Source organism: Macaca thibetana, chromosome 18 (genome assembly GCF_024542745.1).
Source record: "Macaca thibetana thibetana isolate TM-01 chromosome 18, ASM2454274v1, whole genome shotgun sequence".
In the NCBI taxonomy this organism is placed as follows: domain Eukaryota; kingdom Metazoa; phylum Chordata; class Mammalia; order Primates; family Cercopithecidae; genus Macaca; species Macaca thibetana.
In genome coordinates this window covers 58,720,890-58,742,895 of record NC_065595.1, presented here as the reverse complement: position 1 = coordinate 58,742,895, position 22,006 = coordinate 58,720,890, and the positions used below count along the sequence as shown (strand labels likewise).

Here is a 22,006-nt window from a genome sequence, read left to right as displayed (position 1 = left end):
AGAAGGCTCTCCTTGCAATTGTTTACAATTAAGGTACCTCTATCTAAAGGGCCAAAGAAGCTTTTCATATTTTAACACCTCACATTCTTCAGGATTAAGACATATGAAAATAATCTGAATAGGATAAATTTGATAGGAAGTAAATTAACCAGTGTGGAAGATTCATCTTTTTCTATAAAAAGATTATTCCTCTTCACAAGTCAGATGTAGATTTCATTTTCAAGAGGTAGACATTTTGAAGCAATGATCTATTTGGTTTTTAGTTTTATGAGTAAATCATTAATTGTATGCTTTGGGGTTATTTTATTTTCCATGTTAATATAAGCACTTATTTCTGAAGTTATTGAGAGGTCATCTAGCTCCAGTTCAAAAGATTATGTGTATCTGATGTTTAAGAGGAAAAACATCTGAAAAAATCTTTTGTTTATTTGATAAAAGCATATATATTCCAACATTAAAATTGTGAATTTATTTTGAGTAACCTCTAATTAACTGTATTTTTTTGTTTCTGTTGCTGTATAATTAGAAATTTCATGGCAATATTTTTTACTAAATTGAAACTGTATAGGTTTTAAAAATAAAGATGTTTTAGAAAACTTGCTTTATATTTTTTATCATTGATAGTTTTTCATTCTTCACAAAGGTTAAAATTATTTGATAGTCTTTTAGCATAACATTTCCCAAATGTATTGACAATGAAAACATTCAGGCCAGATGTGGTGGCTCATGCCTGTAATCCCAGCACTTTGGGAAGCTGAGGTGGGTGGATTGCCTGAGCTCAGGAGTTCCAAGACCAGCCTGGGCAACATGGCAAAACCCTGTCTCTACAAAAAATACAAAAGTTAGCCAGGCATGGTGGCGCACACCTATAGTCCCAGCTGCTTGGGGGGCTGAAGTGGGAGGATTGCTTGAGCCCGGGAAGTCAAGGCTGCAGCGAGCTGAGATTACACCACTGCACTTCAGCCTGAGTGACAGAGTGGGACCCTGTCTCTTAAAAACAACAACAAAAAGGCGTTTATAAGATATAATGAGTATACAGATTAAAGTAGAACACCATGAATGATTTCTCAGATAAATTATTTGTTGAAGAATAATCATTTGGCAAATAATCATTTGGCAAATAGTTTTTCCCTTATAATAAAACTAGTTGATAAATTCATTTTTATCTTATTAAGGACAAGAAAATGATAGACCTTATTTGGAAATGGAAGACCAGACCTGTAACAGATCATCAGTGAGGGGATGACATGTGAAGGAGGCCATCAGGCAGTGCTGCCTTTGCCCGTAACTCATCAGATGTGATGCATTCAGGCTGCAGGTAACACTTCATGCTGGGGCTCTGCATTTACAGTTAGAGCAGCTTTCTGAAAGGCAGATTTCCAAGATAATATATTCATTATTTTTCATATATTTGAAAGTATTGTCTTCTTTCCCTTCTGTGTTCTTTCTTTGACACAAAACATTAATATTAAGAGTGTGACACTGACAGGCAGTTAGGGAAATACTTTTGTAGGTGAGGTTACCCTAATTTAATAGGGAAACTAGAACCAGCAAGCATGCCAGAGATTCTGGAATTATCAAAGTAGGAATTTAAAACAGCAACAATTAATAGGCTGTGAGCTCTGATGAAAAAAAGTGGACAATTCAGGTAATTCCAGCACTTTGGGAGGCCCAAGTAGGGAGTTGCTTGAAGCCAGGAGTTCAAGACCAGCTTGAACAACACAGCAAGACCCTGTCTCTACAAAAAAAAAAAAAAAAAAAAAAAAAAAAAGGCCAGGGATTGTGGCAGGTGCTTCTAGTCCAAACTACTCAGGAGGCTGAGGCAGGAGGATCACTTGAACCCAGGAGTTCGAGGCTGCAGTGAGCTTTGATTGTGTGGCTGCCTTCCAGCCTGAGCAACAGAGCAAGATAATGTCTCAAAAACAAAAAACAAAAACAAACAAAAAACCATGGGTAATATAAGCAGAGAGATGGAAGCTCTAAGAATCAAAAGATTCTTGAAATAATGTTACAAATGGGAATACCAGAAGATTTAAAAAACATTTTATTTATTTATTTTTGGAGATGGAGTTTCACTCCTGTCACCCAGGCTGGAGTGTAACAGTGCACTCTCCACTCACTGCAACCTCCACCTCCCAGGTTAAGCGATTCTCCTGCCTCGGACTCCTGAGTAGCTGAGATTACAGGCGCCCACCACCACGCCCAGCTAATTTTTGTATTTTTAGTAGAGACAAAGTTTTCAGCATGTTGGCCAGGCTGGTCTCAAATTCCTGACCTCAGGTGATCTGCCTGCCTAGGCCTCCCAAAGTGCTGTGATTACAGGCATGAGCCACCACGCTCAGCCAGAAAATTAAAAAAATTTTTTTTTAAAGGAATAGAAGAAACATTTGAATCTATAGTGACTGAATATCCCAAAGATAATGATAGACACCAAACCACAGATCCAGGAAGCTTAGAGAATATCAGCCAGGATAAATATTAAAAATCAAAAAATTACCATCTCATATTCAAAGTACAGAAAATCAGAGACAAAAAAATCATGAAAGAACTCCAAGTGGGGTTGGGGTGTTGGGGAGGGGCCTTGTTGATAGAGGAGCAAGGATAAGTACTATATTGAACTTCTCCAGAAACTATGCAAACAAGAAGAGTAAAAGGAAATAATTAAAAGGATGAAAGAAAAAAAGTACTAAATAAGAATTCTGTATCTAGTGAAATTATCCTTCTAAAGTAAAGGAAAAGTAAAGGCTTTCTAAGAGAAACAAATATTGAAGGGATTTGGTGCTAGTAGACTGGCCTTACCAGAAGTGTTAATACTTCTATTTAATTTTTAATTTTTGTTTATTCATTTTTATTTTGATTTAGCAATAAATTAAAACATATGGCCAGGTGCAGTGGCTCATGCCTATAATCCCAGCACTTTGGGAGGCAAAGGTGGGCAGATCATGAGGTCAGGAGTTTGAGATCAGCCTGGCCAACATGGTGAAACCCCGTCTCTACTAAAAATACAAAAATTAGCTGTATGTGTTGGCGGGCACCTGTAGTCCCAGCTACTCGGGAGACTGAGGAGAATCGCTTGGAACCGGAAGGCAGAGGTTGCAATGAGCCGAGATTACACCACTGCACTCTAGCCTGGACAACAAGAGCGAAATTCCGTCTCAAAACAAACAATAAACAAATAAATAAACATTTTATTGGAGATAAAATTAACCACAAAGAAAGACAGGAAGAAAGGAAGAGAGGAGTTATTTAAAAAAAAAAAAAAAAAAAAACCCGAAAACAAAGAACAAAATGGCAGTACTAAGTTCTTAATAATATGGAATGTTAATGGACTAAATTTCCCGAAGAAAAGACAAACCAAACTCAAAATTTGTAGAAGGAAAGAAATAATAAAGATCAGCACAGAAATAAATGAAATTGGGACTAGGAAAAAAACAAAAGTTGAATAAAATGAAAAGTTGTTTTTTTTAAAAGATAAAATTGACAGCCTTTTAACTAGACTAAAAAAAAAGAAGACCCAAATAAAATCAGAAATGAGAAAGGTAACATAACATCTGATACCACATAAATACAAAGAATCATTGGAGAATATTATGAATAACGATATGCCAACAAATTGGAAAACCTAGAAGAAATGGATAAATTCCTGCACATATACACCCTGCCAAGATTGAGCCATGAAGAAGTAGAAAACCTGAACAGACCAATAACAAGTAATGAGATTGAAACCCCAATAAGGTCTCCCATCAAAGAAAAGCCCAAGGACCTGATTGCTTCACTGGTGGATTCTACCAAATATTCAAAAGAAGAATTAATACCAATTAAACTCTTCCAAATATTGAAAAGGAGGGAATACTTCCAAACAAATTCTATCAGGCTAGCATTACCTTGTGTATTAGTTCATTCTCACACTGCTATGAAGAAATACCCAAGTACTGCGTAATTTATAAAGAAAAGAGGTTTAATTGACTCACAGTTCCATATGGCTGGGGAGGCCTCGGGAAACTTACAGTCATGGCGGAAGGCACCTCTTCACAGGATGGCAGGAGAGAGAATGAATGCCGAGCAAAGGGGGAAGCCCCTTATAAAACCATCAGATCTCATGAGAACTCACTCACTATCATGAGAACAGCATGGCAGAAACTGCCTCCATGACTCAATTATCTCCACCTGGTTCTGCCCTTGACACATGGGGATTATTACAAGTCAGGGTGAGATTTGGGTGGGGTCACAGAGCCAAACAATATCACCCTGATACCCAAACCAGATAAGGACACAATAAAAAAAGAAAACTGTAGGCCATTATCCCTGATGACTATAGAGGCAAAAATCCTCACCAAAATATTACAAAATACAACAACACATTAAAAAGATCATTCACCATGATCAAGTGGGATTCATCCCAGGGATGCAAAGATGGTTCAACATATGTGTCATGCCAGACCCCTAGTGACTCCAGAAGAGATGGCATTGTGTCTGAGAGGCCCAGAAGAGACCTAGAGCCAGTAACTTACTACCAGACATGGTTTATAGAGGACGCACATACAAGGCAGTCCAGAGGTGACAGGGTGGACAGGAGCACTGCTACTGTTTGTAAAAAACATGCAGTTTATATGGCATTTTCATGTAGCAACACCAACCTAGCAAACTTCATTTAACCCAGAAAAGGGGCCTCATTTCCTTGCACATCCTATGTTCCAAGGAACGGGCAGAGGGGTTCAATGTCCTTCATAAGAAGTGAATCTCTGGGTTAGCCACTACTGGATTCCTTAGCTTGGAACTCTGAGCACACATTCTTCTTAGACCATAGGGTCATTCTCAGGGTATATGCTTAAGTTACTGCTGTCAGGTGCATCTGCCATACAATACACAAGTCAATAAACATGATACATCACATTAACAGAATCAAAGATAAAAACCATGTGATTATTTTAATAGATGCTGAAAAAGCATTTGATAAAATTTAACATCCCGGCCGGGCGCGGTGGCTCACGCCTGTAATCCCAGCACTTTGGAAGGCCGAGGCGGGCGGATCACAAGGTCAGGAGATTGAGACCATGGTGAAACCCCGTCTCTACTAAAAATAGAAAAAAATTAGCTGGGCGCAGTGGCGGGCGCCTGTAGTCCCAGCTACTCGGGAGGCTGAGGCCGGAGAATGGCGTGAACCCGGGAGGCGGAGCTTGCAGTGAGCCGAGATTGTGCCACTGCACTCCAGCCTGGGTGACAGAGCGAGACTCCGTCTCAAAAAAAAAAAAAAAAATTTAACATCCCTTTATGATGGGTGTTGAAGGAACATACCTCAAAATAATAAAGGCCATCTATGACAAACCCATGGCTAACCATTGTACTGAATGGAGAAAAATTGAAGGCTAAGCAATTAGGCAAGAGAAATAAATAAAGGGCATCCAAATTGGAAAGGAAGACATCAAATTAGCCTTGTTCACAGACGACATGATCTTATACCTAGAAAAACCTAATATCTTCACCAAAGTATGTTAGAACCGATACATGAATTCAGTAAAGTTGCAGAATGCAAAATCTACATACAAAAACCAGTAGCATTTCTATATGCCAAAAGCAAACAACCTGGAAAATCAAAAAAGTAATCCTATTTACAACAGCTACAAAAAATATAAAATACCTAAGAATCAATATAACAAAAGTAGTGAAAGATCTATACAAGGAAAACTATAAAACTGATGACAGAAATAGAAGAGGACACACATACACACACAAATGGGAAAACGTTCCATGCTCATGGGTTGGAAGAATTAATATTTTTAAAGTGACAATAGTACCCAAAGCAATTTACAGATCCAATGCCATTTCTATCAAAACATGAATAACATTCTTCACAGAAATAGAAAAACAATTCTAAAATGTATATGGAACTATGAAAGACCAAATAGCCAAAGCAATCCTGAACAGAAAGAGCAAAGCTGGAGACATCACACAACCTGGCTTCAAAATTTATTACAAAGCTATACTAACCTAAATAGCATGATACTGGCATAAAAACAGACACATAGACCAATGGAACAGAAATAGAGAACCCAAATATGAATCCATGCATTTACAGCCAACTCGTATTCAATCAAGGTGCCAAGAAATTACAATGTAGAAAGGAGAGTCTTTTCAGTGAATGCTGCAGGGAAAACTGGATAGCTATATGCAGAAGAATGAGAATAGACCCCTACACCTTATCATACACAAAAATCAAACAAAAATGAATTAAACACTTGAATCCCAGACCTGAAACTATGAAACTACTAGAAGAAAGCATTGGGGAAATACTCCAGGACATTGGCCTGAGCAAAGATTTCTTGTGTAACACCTCAAAAGCACAGGCAACCAAAGCAAAGATAGACTATTAGGATTACTTCAAGCTAAAAAGCTTCTGCAGAGCAAAGGAAAGAGTCCACAAAGTGAATAGACAATCAACAAAATAAAACATTTACAAACTATCCATCTGAAAAGGGATTAATAACTAGAATATACAAAGAGCTCAAACAACTCAATAGCAAAAAACCAAAAACAATTTCATTTAAAAATGGGCAAAAGATCTAAACAGACATTTCTCAAAATAAGACATACAAATGGCCAACAGGTATATGAAAAAATGCTCAATATCACTAATTATCAAATAAATGCAAATCAAAACCACAATGAGATATCATCTCACCCCAGTTAAAATGGCTTGTATAAAAAATATAGGCAATAAAAGATGCTGGTGGCTGGGTGTGGTGGCAGGGTGTGGTGGCTGAGGGCTGTAATCCTAGCATTTTGGGAGGCCGAGGTGGGCAGATCACTTGAGGCCAGGAGTTTGAGAACAGCCTGAGCAATATGGTAAAACCCCGTCTCTACTAAAAATACAAAAATTAGCCAGACTTTGTGGCATGCACCTGTGTCCCAGCTACTCAGGCAGCTGAGGTGGGAGGATTGCTTGAGCTCAGAGGAGGTTGTAGGGAGCTGAGATCATGCCACTGCACTCCAGCCTGGGTGACAGAGGGAGACTGTCTCAAAAAAAAAAAAAAAAAAAAGGAGGGGCACCCAATATGGCCAAATAGGAACAGCTCCAGCCTCCAACTCCCAGCGTGAGTGACACAGAAGACAGGTGATTTCTGCATTTTCAACTGAGGTACCAGGTTCATCTCATGGGTGTGTCGGACAGTCAGTGCTGGTCAGTGGATGCAGCCCAACCAGCGAGGGCTGAAGCAGGGCGAGGCATCGCCTCACCTGGGAAGTGCAAGGGGGAAGGGAATTCCTTTTCCTAGCCAAGGAAGACTGAGACACACACACCTGGAAGATCGGGTGACTCCCACACTAATTTTGTGCTTTGCCAAGGGTCTTGGCAAGTGGCACACCAGATTGTATCCCACGCCTGGCTCAGAGGGTCCCACGCCCACGGAGCCTCCCTCATTGCTAGCATAGCAGTCTGAGATCTAACTGCAAGGCGGCAGCGAGGCTGGGGGAGGTGCGCCCGCCATTACTGAGGCTTAAGTAGGTAAACAAAGCCACTGGGAAGCTTGAACTGGGTGCAGCCCACCACAGCTCAAGGAGGCCTGCCTTGCCTCTGTAGACTTCACCTCTGGGGACAGGGCATAGCTAAACAAAAAGCAGCAGAAACCTCTGCAGATGTAAATGTCCCTGTCTGACAGCTTTGAAGAGAGCAGTGGTTCTCCCAGCAAGGAGGTGGAGATCTGAGAACAGACACACTGCCTGCTCAAGTGAATCCCTGACCCCGTGTAGCCTAACTGGGAGACATCCCCCATTAGGTGCAGACTGACACCTCACACCTCGCATGGCTGGGTACACCTCTGAGACGAAGCTTCCAGAGCAAGAATCAGACAACAACACTTGCTGTTCAGCAATATTCTATCTTCTGCAGCCTCCGCGGCTGATACCCAGGCAAACAGGGTCTGGAGTGGACCTCAAGCAAACTCCAACAGACCTGCAGCTGAGGGTCCTGACTGTTACAAGGAAAACTAACAAACAGAAAGGACACCCACACCAAAACCCCATCAGTATGTCACCATCATCAAAGACCAAAGGCAGATAAAAACCACAAAGATGGGGAAAAAGCAGTGCAGAAAAGCTGGAAATTCAAAAAATCAGAGCACATCTCCCCCTCCAAAGGAACGCAGCTCATCGCCAGCAATGGAAGAAAGCTGGACAGAGAATGACTTTGACGAGTTGAGAGAAGAAGGCTTCAGTAGATCAAACTTCTCAGAGCTAAAGGAGGAACTACGTACCCAGTGCAAAGAAACTGAAACCTTGAAAAAAGAATGGAAGAATGGATAACTAGAATAACCAATGCAGAGAAGTTCATAAATGAACTGACACAGATGAAAACCATGACACGAGAACTATGTGACAAATGCACAAGCTTCAGTAACCAACTCAATCAACTGGAAGAAAGAGTATCACTGATTGAAAATCAAATCAATGAAATGAAGCGACAAGAGAAGTTTAGAGAAAAAAGAGTAAAAAGAAATGAACAAAGCCTCCAAGAAATATGGGATTAAGTGAAAAGACTAAATCTACGTCTGATTGGTGTGCCTGAAAGTGACGGGGAGAATGGAACCAAGTTGGAAAACACTCTGCAGAATATTATCCAGGAGAACTTCCCCAACCTAGCAAGGCAGGCCAACCCTCAAATTCAGGAAATACAGAGAACGCCACAAAGATACTCCTCGAGAAGAGCAACTCCAAGACACATAATTGTCGGATTCACCAAAGTTGAAATGAAGGAAAAAATGTTAAGGGCAGCTAGAGAGAAAGTTCAGGTTACCCACAAAGGGAAGCCCATCAGACTAACAGCAGATCTCTCAGCAGAAACTCTACAAGCCAGAAGAGAGTGGGGGCCAATATTCAACATTCTTAAAGAAAAGAATTTTCAACCCAGAATTTCATATCCAGCCAAACTAAGTTTCATAAGTGAAGGAGAAATAAAATCCTTTACAGGCAAGCAAATGCTTAGAGACTTCGTCACCACCAGGCCTGCCCTACAAGAGATCCTGAAGGAAGCACTAGGCCTGCCCTACAAGAGATCCTGAAGGAGTGCAGTGGCATGATCTTGGCTCACTTTAACCTGTGCCTCTTGGGTGCAATTCTCCTGTCTCGGCCTCCCGAGTAGCTGGGATTACAGGCGCACACCACCACACCTGGCTAATTTTTGCATTTTTAGTAGAGATGGGGTTTTGCCATATTGGTCAGGCTGGACTCGAACTCCTGACTTCAGGTGATCTACCCGCCTAGGCCTCCCAAAGTGCTGGGATTACAGGCGTGAGCCACCATGCCCGGACTTGTTGTTTTTCTTTTTAACTTCATTTCTATGAACTCTACAGAGAAGTATAGTCAACAGGTCTTTAACAAGGAGCAAAGACAATTAAATGGAGAAAGGATAGTCTTTTCAAGAACAGTGCTGAAACAACTGGACATCCATTTGCAAAAAAAATTTAAAAAAATAAAAAAAAATTTAGAGACAGGCCTTACACCATTCACAAAAATTAACTCAAAATGGGTCATAGACCTAACTGTAAAATGCCAAGATACAAATCTTCTAGAAGATAACACAGGAAAAAATCTAAGTAACTTTGGGTTTGGTTATGATTTTTCAGATACAACACCAAAAGCATCATCTATGAAAGAAAAGCCTGATAAGTTGTACTTCATCAAAATTTAAAAGTTCTGCTCTGTGAGAGGCATTGTTAAGACCATGAAAAGAGTCTGGGCACAGTGGCTTATGCCAGTCCTAGCACTCTGAGAGGCTGAGGATCACTTGAGACCAGGAGTTTAAGACCAGCCTGGGCCACAGAGCAAGGCCCAGTCTTTTTTTTTTCTTTTTTTTTTTTTAAAAAAAAGGTTAAAAAGAAAAAAGGAAATAAAAATAGCCACAGATTGGAAGAAAATATTAGCAAAATTCACTTAATAAAGACTTTTTTCCAAAATTACAAAGAAGTCTTAAATCTGAATAAAAACAAAATGAAAAACCCAATTTAAAAAATAGGCAGCCAGGCGCAGTGGCTCACACCTTTAATCCCAGCACTTTGGGAGGCTCAGACAAGTGGATCACTTGAGGTCAGGAGTTCGAAACCAGCCTGGCCAACATGGTGAAACCCCATCTCTACTAAAAATACAAAATTTAGCTGTGTGCAGTGGCGGGCACCTGTAATCCCAGCTACTCAGGAGGCTGAGGCAGAAGTATCACTTGAGCCCGGGAGGTGGAGGTTGCAGTGAGCTGAGATCACACCACTGCACTCCAGCCTGGGTGACAGAGCGAGACTCTGTTTCAAAAAAAAAAAAAAAAAAAAAAAAAGAAAGGCAAAAAGGTTTGAAAAGACAACCTCCCTAATGAAGATATAGACATATGTGTATCTATATATATGACAAAGAAGCATATGAAAAGATGCTCAGAACCAATGTCATTATGGAATTGCAATTTAAAACCGTGAGATAGTACCACCAACCTATTAGAATGGCTCTAAAATCCATAAAATGAACACCACCAAATGCTGGCAAGAAAGTGGAGTAACAGAAACTCTTATTCATTGCTGGTGGGAGTGCAGAACAGCCCGTGTGGAAGAAAATTTGGCAGTTTCTTATAAAACTAATCACAATATTACCATACAATCTAGCAATCATATTCCTGGATGTTTACCCAAATAAGTTGAAAAACTTACATCCACACAAAAACCTGCACATGAATGTTTGTAGCCCCCAAAACTCAAAGCATAATTGCCAAAAACTAGAAGCAACCATGACGTTCTTCAATGGGTGAATGGTTAAAGAAGCTGTAGGTGCTCGCTTCAGCAGCACATATACTAAAATTGGAATGATACAGAGATTAGCATGGCCCCTGTGCAAAGGCCCCTGCGCTACATTAAAATAAAATGAGTAAACAAAAATGAAAAAATTTTTTTTTCTATGAAGATCTTCTATTAACACTTCTGGTAAGGCCAGTCTACTACTCATGCCTGTAATCCCAGCACTTTGGGAGACCAACGCAGGTGGGTAACCTGAGGTCAGGAGTTCGAGACCAGCCTGGCCAACATAGTGAAACCCCATCTCTACTAAAGGAACAAAATTAGTCAGGCATTGTGGTGTGCACCTGTAATCCTGGTTACTCAGGAGGCTGAGGCAGGAGAATCGCTTGAACCCGGGAGGCAGAGGTTGCAGTGAGCCGAGATCACGCCCCTGCACTCCAGCCTGGGTGACAAGAGTGAAACTCTGCCTCCAAAAAAAAAAAGACCAGGTATTCAACAGACCAGTAGGGTGGCTATACTGATAGTAGGGTTAATTGGTTGTATATTTCAAAATAACTACAAGAAAGCTGGTCACGGTGGGTCATGCCTATAATCCCAGCACTTTGGGAGGCCAAGGCAGGCAGATCACCCGAGGGCAGGAGTTCCAGATCAGCCTGGCAAACATGGCGAAATCCCATCTCTACTAAAAGTAAAAAAAATTTGCCACTGCGAGACGAGGGTTTACCACTGCGAGACGAGGAGGCAACACAACAACATTCTTTGCTGTCTGCAGGTGAACTGAGTAACAGATCTGCTTTGACCAGTCACTAGTAGCCTTGGAAAGAAGTATGTGGATTGTCAATAATCATAATATGCCTGTTATTTATGTACTGATTTGTAGACTGGAGAGATAGCTGCAAAGTTTGTACTTCATGCAATCACTTACAGTTAATATGCCATGGTAACAGAAATCTAAGCCGTGATGTTGTGATACTGGTGTATTTAACTAAACTGTGCTAACTGAAATGTGTACCTAGAGTAATTGTGCAAAGCACAAACTGTAGTTCTTTTATAAAATCCAGTCTACAAATTAGTCTTTTAGTTGGAACACCTAATCCATTTATATTTAATATAATTATAGTTATAGTTGGATTTATATCTATAATCTTACTGTTTTCTATTTAGTTCTTCTGTATATTTCTTTTTCTTCTTTTGAGCTAATTCAATATTTTAAGTTCCATTTCCCCCTTTGATTAACTTGTTATGAGTTATTTTATAGTTATATTTTTAATGGTTACCCTACATATTATATGTATTTTTGAACTTTTAAAGTGTAATATGAATTATGACTTCACTTTTCTAAAATAGCTATAAACTTAGAAATGTAAAATTTCAGTTTACCCTCCTCTAACTTTTTACGTTGTTATTGTTACACATTTTAGTTGTACCTATAATTTAAATACCATATGATATTACCTTCATTGTTTTGTTCAGTTAATACTTATTTATATTTAGTCACATATTTACCTTTCTGGTGTTTGTCATGATGTTTGCATTTTCATGTTTCCATCTGAGATCATTTTCCTTCTGGGAAGGAGAAGGGATTACAATTTTATTTTAAATGCAAAAGAAAACTGCTGGAAGCTTTTAAGCAAGGGACTGACATAATCTAATATTTTAAAAGATCATGTTGGGGCCAGTGGTGACGGCTCATGCCTGTACTCCCAGGACTTTGAGAAGCTGAGGCAGATGGATTGCGTGAGGCCAGGAGTTCAAGACAAACCTGGGAAACATGGCAAGTCCTTGCTGCTACAAAAAAATTTAAAAACATTATCTGGGCATGGTGGCATATGTCTGCGGTTCTAGCTACTTGGGAGGCTGAGGCAGGAGGATACATTGAACTCAGGAGTTGGAGGATGCAGTGAGCAATAATTGCATCACTGTACCCTAGCCTGAGTGACACAGTGAGCCCTCGTCTCTTAAAAAAAACAAAAACAAAAACAAAAAAACTAAACTAAAAAGAAATCATGTTGGTTGCTCTGTTGAGAATGAATTGTACTTGAGAAAAATGAAAACTGGAAGATCAAATAGAAGACTATTGTATCAATCCAAGTAAGAAATTACAGTAGCTTGGCCAGGCGCGGTGGCTCATGCCTGTAATCCCAGCACTTTGGGAAGCCGAGGTGGGTGGATCATTTGAGATCAGGAGTTTGAGACCAGCCTGGCTAACATGGTGAAACCTTGTCTCTACTAAAAATACAAAAATTAGCCGGGCATGGTGGTGGGCGCCTGTAATTCCAGCTAGTTGGGAGGCTGAAGCAGAAGAATTGCTTGAACCCTGGAGGCAGAGGTTGCAGTGAGCTGAGATCGCGCCATTGCACTCCAGCCTGGGTGACAAGAGCAAGACTGCATCTCAGAAGAAATAAATTACAGCAGCTTGGATGATGGTGGTAGCAGTGGAGTTGGAAAGAAGTAAATGCATTCAGGATATGTTTTGTATAATAAGTGGAGCAGATATGACTTGTCATTGAATTAGATGTAGAGGGTATAAGGAGGAATCAACAATGACTAGAGTAACTGGGTAAACAATGGTGTCACTTAACCAAAATGGTGAGTGGTAGGAGAAGAATATGTTTGGAGAGTGACTGAAAAAAGATTAAGAGGAAAAAATAATGAATTATATTTTGGCTACATTTGGTTTGAGATTCTTCTTAATATGCAAATGATCTAAGTAGAAGTTGTATTTAAGATCCTGATGTTAAGGGAGATGTCTGGATTGGAAAAATGTATTTAGAAGTCACTGTGGTATAAACGGGAGTAGTCCAAGTTTTGAGGAATCTGAAACATACAATTTTGAGAGCCATCTTTAGAAAATGTAAATGATGAATAAAATGTAATATAAAAATGAATATCTAAAAGAGAAGAGTAAACACAAAATAATTACAGAAGCCTTAGAGATTCAGGTTCTTTCTTCTGAAATCTCTTTAGGCAATTGGCCAGAAATGCTTTCTAATTGCTACTTGGCTACCCATCCCTCACTAGTACATTCTGCCAGCACCTCTAACTATTCACAGAAGCCTATGCAAGCTTAATATTCATTAACATCATGGTAATTTTGTAAATCTTCCTCTGAATACAAATATTTTGGGAAAGAGTTTGGCATTATATGTTAAAGTTGAAGATATGAATACCCTGAAATCCAGAAATTTCATTCTTAGATAAGTATCTAACAGAAATGTGTATACAAGTGTAGCAGGATGCATGTACAATAATGTTAGAGCAGTGTTGTTACACCCAAAAGTTTTCAACAACTCAAATGTCCCTCAGCAATTAAATGCCATTAAACGATGGTAAACTCATGCAAGGGAATACTATGCAGCAATTTAAATGAATGAATTACAGCAAAATGTCCTAGAAGAAGAAAAAAGAAAAAAGAAAAACATTTTGAAGAAATAATGCCCCATACTTCCTAAAATTAATAAAAAAATTAATCTACACATGCAATAAACTCGATGAAATTCAAGTAGAATAAACCCAAGTAGGATAAATTCATTCAAGCAGTAGAGATGCACAATTAGGCACATCATAAACTGTCGAAAGCTGAAGAAAGAGAATCTTGAAACCTGGAACACAGAAGCTACTCATCGTCTGCAAGGGAGTCTTCCTAAGATTAACAGCTAATTTTTCATCAGAAACCATGGAGTAAGGCAGTACAATGACACAGTCAAAGTACTGAAAGAAAAAAACCTGCCAGCCAAGAATTCTATATATGGCAAAACTATCCTTTAAAAATTAAGGAGAAATTAATAAATTAACAATTGAATGAAAACAGATCTCCATTGTATGGATATACTACATTTTGTTTATCAATTCATTAGTCAGTCGAAATTGGATTGTTGTTTCCACTTTTTGGCTATTATGATTAATACTGCTAGCATGTTAGCTATATTTGTGAAAAAGTTTTTGTGTCACTATATGTTTCTCTGGAAAACACTGTTTCTCTATACCATCACAGGCAACAACTCTGACACCAGATGTGCAGGTTTTCTCACAACAACCAATTCTCTGACATTGAATGGATGTCCTACAATTCAATTCAATCCTGGCATCATCTTCCTAGAGTTAGCGTCAGATTTTATTGAGGTGGGCTGATCATGAGGTCAGGAGTTTGAGACCAGCCTGGCCAACATGGTGAAATCCCGTCTCTTTTAAAAATACAAAAATTAGTAGGGCATGGTGGCAGGCGCCTGTAATCCCAGCTCGTTGGGAGGCTGAGGCAGGAGGATTGCTTGAACCCGGAAGACGGAAGTTGCAGTGAGCCGAGATCACGCCACTTTACTCCGGTCTGGGCGACAGAGAGAGACTCCGACTCAAAAAAAAAAAAAGAGCTACATGCCACAAGACTTCCTCCACTTCAGATGCTAACTATGTCTTGGCCTCCCATATTGCTGACCAATGGGCTATAACTGGCCATTCCAAATCTTCTCCTTGGGTCATTCTAATATTCTAATATTCAAAATCATTCTAATATTTTGTTAGAATGGCTTACAGAACTCAGGGAAACACTTTACTTACATTTTACTGGTTTATTATAAAGGATATAGAGAAATAGCCGGATGAAGAGGTACATAAGGCAAGGCCAGGAAGGGTCCTGAGTGCAGTTTCTGTCCATGTGGAATAGAGGTGTGCCACCGTCCCAGCACCTAGATGCATCCTTCAACCTGGAAGCTTGTTGAATCTCTTAGTTCTAGAGTTTTTATAGAGCTTAATCTCCAGCCCTGCCGCACTTCTCAAAGGTTAGTGATTAGGGCTGAAAGGTCCAACCCTCCAATCACTTGATCTTCCTGATGACAAGCCCCATCTTGAGGCTATCTAGGGGCCCACCATAAACCACCTCAGTAACATAAATTCAGGTACAATCAAAAAGGTCTCATTATGAAAAACAAAAAGCAGTCTGATCACATAGGAAATTTCAAGGGTTTTAGGAGCTCTGTGCCAGGAATGGGGAATAAAGACCAAGTATATTTCTAATTATGCTACAGTTTCCAATTATCTTAGTCTATAACTAGAAGTGGAATTGTTGGGTCATATTTACAATTTGTTTAACCTTTTGAGAAACTGCCAGACACAAAAGGCCACATATTGTATGATTTCATTTATATAAAAATGTGAGGCCAGGCACAGTGGCTCACAGCTGTAATCCCAGCACTTGGGAGGCCAAGGATGAGGTCGGGATTTTGAGACTGGCCTGGCCAACACGGTAAAACCCCGTCTCCACTAAAAATACAAAAATTAGCCCGGCGTGGTGGCACATGCCTGTAATTGCAGCTACTTGGGAGGCTGAGGCACAAGAATCGCTTGAACCTGGGAGGTGGAGGTTGCAGTGAGCTGAGATTGCACCACTGCACTCCAGCCTGGGCAAAACAGTGAGATTGTCTAAAAAAAAATTAATAATTCCAGAATAGACACACCTATTCCATAGGGACAGAAAATAGGTTTTAGTAATTGCCAGTGGCTTGGGGGAGAGGTTAACAGGAGTGACTGCTGGTGGGTACAGGGTTGCTTTTTGAAGTGAGGAAAATGTTCTGGAATTAAATAGTGACAATGACTGGACAACTCGGTGAGTTTATCAAACCCCACTGAACTGCACATTTTGGAGTGGTGAATTTTATAATATGTGAATGGTATTTCAACTTAAAAAAAGAAAAAGAATATTGATGACCTTCACAAGTATCTTGCTGAGTTTGTCCCTGTCAAGGCTCCTATCTAGAAAATTGAAAGTATGGCTTGGGGGCTCCAAGTCCCATCTTCACCTGATGCACTTGTTAACCAGGATTTATTTAGCTCCTCTCTTCTCAGCATCAGAAACAGGGTCTGTGTCTGGTCATGGTCTGTCTCCTTCAAAGCCTTCACAGCGGACACAGAGCTTTGCTTCTGCGTGGTATATTCCCTCCTTACTCCTGCTAAAGGAAGGCAGTGACTGGTTATTTCTTATGTATTTATTTATTTTTTTGAGACAGGGTTTCGCTCTGTCACCCAGGTTGGAGTGCAGTGGCTGCAGTGCTGGCTCACTGCAACCTCCGACTCCCAGGTTCAAGAGATTCTCCTGCCTCAGCCTCCTGAGTAGCTGGGATTACAAGTGTGCACTACCACGTCTGGCTAATTTTTGTATTTTTGCTAGAGACAGTGTTTCACCATGTTGGCCATGCTAGTCTTGAACTCCTGACCTCAAGTGATCCACCCACCTCAGCCTCCAAAAATGCTGGGATTACACCGTGCCCAGCCATTTCTTATTTTATTGATTAATGAGTTGGTCCTTAACATCTTCCAAAGATGACCAAATATGTTTTTTAAAAATAACAGTACAAATCCAAGGATTTAAACATGTTTTAGATGCTGTAATGTATTTCAGTTCTTGTCTTCACTGATGCTCACATTGCCCATCTTTGGCTAGCGGACACTTATTCAGTGGTCCTATTGACACAAATCTGTTCTTCTTCGATGGCTTTCTTGTTTTTGAAATGCCTGACCTGAAATAAAACATTGCTCCAAGAAGTCCTGATTTTTGTTTGAGGAAATGACATTTAGAGACCACAATGTGGGTGTCAGGGGTGTCAGTGCTACTGGCTGGTCATTATTTCTTAGACTTTTTCTTTTCAGTGGAAAGAGCTAAGAATGTTTTCTGTTTGTTTGATTTTTTTTTAAAAAAAGAGACAGAGTCTTACGCTGTTGCCCAAGCTGGAGTGCAGTGATGCAACCATAGCTGACTGTAGACTTGAACTGCCTGGCTCAAGGGATCCTTCTGCCTTAGCCTTCCAAGTGGCTAGGACTACAGGTGAGTGCCACCATGCCTGATTAATTTTTTATTTTTTGTAGAGTCGGGATCTTGCTATGTTGCCAAGGCTGGTCTCAAACCCCTGTCCTCAAGCAATCCTCCTTCTTTGGCCTCCCAAAATACTGGGATTATTGGTATAAACCCCAAACTCAGCTGGTTAAGAACGTTTTAAAGAAAAAAATATGTGAGTTCAAACTGAACTTTGCAATTCAAATTCAGGACTGCTTACAACCTTACTTTTTTTTTTTTTTTTGAGACGGAGTTTTGCTCTTATTGCCCAGGCTGGAGTGCAGTGGCGCGATCTCAGCTCACTGCAACCTCTGCCTTCCAGGTTCAAGCGATTCTCCTGCTGCAGCCTCCTGAGTAGCTTGGATTATAGGTGCCAGCCACCACTCCCGGCTAATTTTTTGTATTTTCACCATGTTGGCCAGGCTGGTCTCGAATTCCTGACCTTAGGTGATCCACCTGCCTCCCAAAGTGCTGGGATTACAGGTGTGAGCCACTGCACCCAGCAACCTTACTGATCTTATACCTACATTTCCTTTTTTAAAAATGTTTAAAAAAATTATTTGATTTATTGTACAATAACAATATTAGTGTTATTAACAATATGATTTCTGAAAAGTTGAAATTTTTTGTTTGGCTCTGTCATTAGGGTGTATCTAACTAGAGACAGATCATGAAATTATCGTGTTTTACAGTCCCTTGGTATATAGTAGCTATGTAGTTATGCTGTCAACTGGGTGTAGAAGTTTAATTTTACTTTTGGATATTAAGAATTGTTTTATTAATTGATTTATTAATTTCATTTTAAATTATGAAAAATATGTACACTGTTCCAAAGTCAGTTCTCCAAAACAGTATATTCAAAGAAGTCTATCTTCTTATTTTTTTTTAAATGATGATAATGATTATTACCCAGACTGCTCATCTGCAAGGAAGAAATCTCTCTTCTATCCCTGTTGCTTCCACTCAGCTCCTCATTCTCCTATAAACAACAGTATAGTTTATTAACTTTTTTAGTAGAGACAGTGTTTAATGTATTTTTAGTAGAAAAATACATTGTTTTTATTTTAATATTATGAAATACACACATGTATATACTGGTATCTCCTTTTTTTTTTTTTTCTTTTTTAAAGATGGAGTCTCACTCTGTCGCCCAGGCTGGAGTGCAGTGGCACCATCTAGGCTCACTGCAAGGTCCGCCTCCCGGGTTCACGCCATTCTCCTGCCTCAGCCTCCCGTGTAGCTGGCACAACAGGCGCCTGCCACCGCGCACAGCTAATTTTTTGTATTTTTACTAGAGATGGGGTTTCACTGTGTTAGCCAGGATGGTCTCGATCTCCTGACCTCATGATCCGCCTGCCTCGGCCTCCCAAAGTGCTGGAATTACAGGCATGAGCCACCGCACTCCTTTCTTGTTAAAAACATAAATATAGCATACATGATGACCTCATCTAACTTTTCACATTTTAATAACAATGACTTTTTTTTTGAGACAGGGTCTCACTCCGATGCCCAGGTTTTGCTCCGTTGCATTCTCTGGAGTGCAGTGGCGGGATCTCAGCTCACAGCAGCCTCAACCTCTCTGGCTCAAGAAATCCTCCTACCTCAGCCTCCCAAGTAGCTGGGACCACAGGCATGTGCCACCAAGCCTGGCTCATTTTTGTATACATACATACATACATATATATTATATATATAAAATATATATACATATATATATTTGGTAGAAATGGGGTTTCGCCATGTTGGCCAGGCTGGTCTCAAACTCTTGGCCTCCAGCCATCTCCTGCTTTGGCCTCCCAAAGTGTTGGGGTTACAGGCGTGAGCCATTGCCCATGGTCAATAATGACTTTTAATATCTTACTATACATAGAAGAACTTATTTTTTCTATTGCTCTGTAGCGGGAGACAGAAAAAGGAAAAGTCGGAGACGCTGCCATTCCAGAGCAGGGGGACCTGGGGAAGGCGGCCTGAGGAGGTCATGATTCTGGGCTGCACTGGCTTAATGAGCAGGGAGGTCAAGCAGCCTGGAAAGGTGTGGGATTCACTCCAGGGGTCTGGCCAAGTGGTTCCAAGCCAGGCAGTTCGTTTTCCTCTAACCCAGTCTCTCCGGTTTAGTTGTGTCTGTTATCCTTCAGCCCCATCTCCCCTCCCCTGGGGACGAAGGGGAAAAGAGTGAGGAGGCATTGCCCAGGCCCCTGGTACCTGCCGTGGAGGGAGCGAAGCAGGCCTTGTGCGGTCTTCCCGCGCCCCTCCTCTCCATCTAACCATGGAACCGCCCTGCTCAGGAGCCCACTCCCCTGGAGGGCTGAGGGCTTCTTAGGCCAGAACATCTGGAGGCTGGGGAAATGGGAATCGTCTCCTTCCAATCGCAGCAAAGATAATGTACTTGCGTAGGACCCTAGGCATCTCCTATGGGAAGAGAAGTGAAGACACACGGCCGAGCCAGGCTGCCCCGCCCGCTCTACAGAAGGGGTGCTGCTCTCCGTGACCCCTCCCAACCTCCCCACCCCGGAATGGCCTGCACGAGGTAAGCCAGGCTGCCTGGACAAGAAGTGGTTTCCATCTGTGTATACTGTCAGAGACTATGTCAAGCCTGGGCTCTGCTGAGGAAATTCTTCTTTAAAAGGAAACTTCTGTTGTTTTTTTTTCTTTCAAAAGATGTGCTATATAGTAGTGTGAAGTAACTGTTGAATGAGTATCATGATACTGAGTAAATATGGCAGCATCATGTTTAACGATAACAACATAGACACTTATTTAGCATCCACTGTGTACTGCGCACGGGCACTTCATATTCACCACCTGATTGAATCATTAGCATTATGAGTTTCATTTCACCTGTGAGGATAGGGAGGCCCAGCGAGTTAAACAAATTGCTTACAGTCTTTGATTTGCCAGTAGCTGTGCTAAGATCCCCAAATTATTTTTCTTATCTTTCCTCCCTCCCTGCCTGCTTCCCTCCTCCCTGCTTTCCTTCCTTCTTTTTGTTTTTGAACACCCAAAGCCCATATTCCTGACATCAAACTTCTCCTGCCTCTGATAACTCTAAAGAGTGTCAGGAAAGAAGTTGATCTGAGAAGTAACTGTAAATAAGAGTTTCGAGTTGAATGGGAAGAACTCGGGCAGTTAGTAACCTACCTCACCTTTCTGTTGCTTGAATTTTTCGGGTGAAGGACTACAGGAAAACATGTTTCCCAAACTGGGATCTTTATTGGATGCACCAACCTCTTTTCCCACAAGGGGTCAGTAAAATCTCCTTAGTGAGTAGAATGAAGCCCTGCTCCTCCCTGGCTTAGCGTTGGGGCAATGAGGATCATTGCATTGGTGAATGGACTTCTGACCTTTGCACGTTCTCCTCTCCATCACCTGGTTTTACTCAAGCTGAATTCATCCAGCGCTTACACTCCATCCTCATGCTACCATGTGGTGGGAAACAAAGGGACACAGAGCTCCAATTCATTCTGTTTTTTTCCTTAGGGTTGAGGTCTTGCTTTTTTGCCCAGGCTGGGATGCAGTAGCGTGATTATGGCTCACTGCAGCCTCAAACCTCTGGGTTCAAGCGATTCTCCTGCCACCACCTCCCAAAGTGCTGGGATTACAGGTGCGAACCACCGTGCCTAGCCCTAATTCATTCTTTTCTTTTAGTTTAGAGTGGTGTTTCAGTTAAAAATTGCTGTACATACAATATCACAAATGATTTCTCAAAATTCTGTATCTTGCAATTATTGTAACTGAATAAAGGTTTAGAACAAGAGAGGATATGTCTAAGTCTAATAATAATATAGTGAATATTTACGAAGTGTTATGAATTGACACTCTCTAAGTGTCTTATAAATGATAGAAACTGTGGGTCATGCTTTACGTGGCATTTGAACTCTGGCATTCTGGCCCCAGAGTTCCTGGCACCTAAGCATCGTAACATACTGCCTCTCTACCAGAGAAACAAAAATCAGTGCTTTCCATGGTCCTGGCAAGGATGATTATCAGTTCTATGAGCTAATATGGACATTCAGGAGGTGGATCAAGATTTTGTGAGGCCCGGAGTGTATATAATTTGGGTGTCCTCTTTAGGAAAATAATAGAAAATGACAAATACAAATGTATATGTGAAAATAAATTTGTATTTAGAATGAGAAAATAAATCACAACAGATCTACAATTAGAAAAAAAGACTCCAGCCGGGCGCGGTGGCTCAAGCCTGTAATCCCAGCACTTTGGGAGGCCGAGACGGGCGGATCACGAGGTCAGGAGATCGAGACCATCCTGGCTAACACGGTGAAACCCCGTCTCTACTAAAAAATAAAAAAAAAAAACTAGCCGGGCGAGGTGGTGGGCGCCTCTAGTCCCAGCTACTCGGGAGGCTGAGGCAGGAGAATGGCGTAAACCCGGGAGGCGGAGCTTGCAGTGAGCTGAGATCCGG

General features: G+C 40.8%; 2 long non-coding RNA genes and 1 pseudogene across 2 annotated transcripts; 2 read left to right on the top strand and 1 right to left on the bottom strand.

Moving 5' to 3' along the window:
• Window positions 1-1,212: 1,212 nt before the first annotated feature.
• LOC126941284 (uncharacterized) lies at window positions 1,213-11,575 on the bottom strand. The gene is made up of 2 exons (XR_007721237.1): window positions 11,478-11,575; window positions 1,213-1,324 (listed from the first exon to the last, which is right to left on the bottom strand). It is a non-coding gene; the product is annotated as an uncharacterized LOC126941284 (long non-coding RNA).
• LOC126941569 (uncharacterized) lies at window positions 10,797-10,918 on the top strand (annotated as a pseudogene).
• Window positions 11,477-21,159, top strand: LOC126941283 (uncharacterized). The gene is made up of 3 exons (XR_007721236.1): window positions 11,477-11,588; window positions 17,454-17,577; window positions 19,981-21,159. It is a non-coding gene; the product is annotated as an uncharacterized LOC126941283 (long non-coding RNA).
• Window positions 21,160-22,006: the final 847 nt, after the last annotated feature.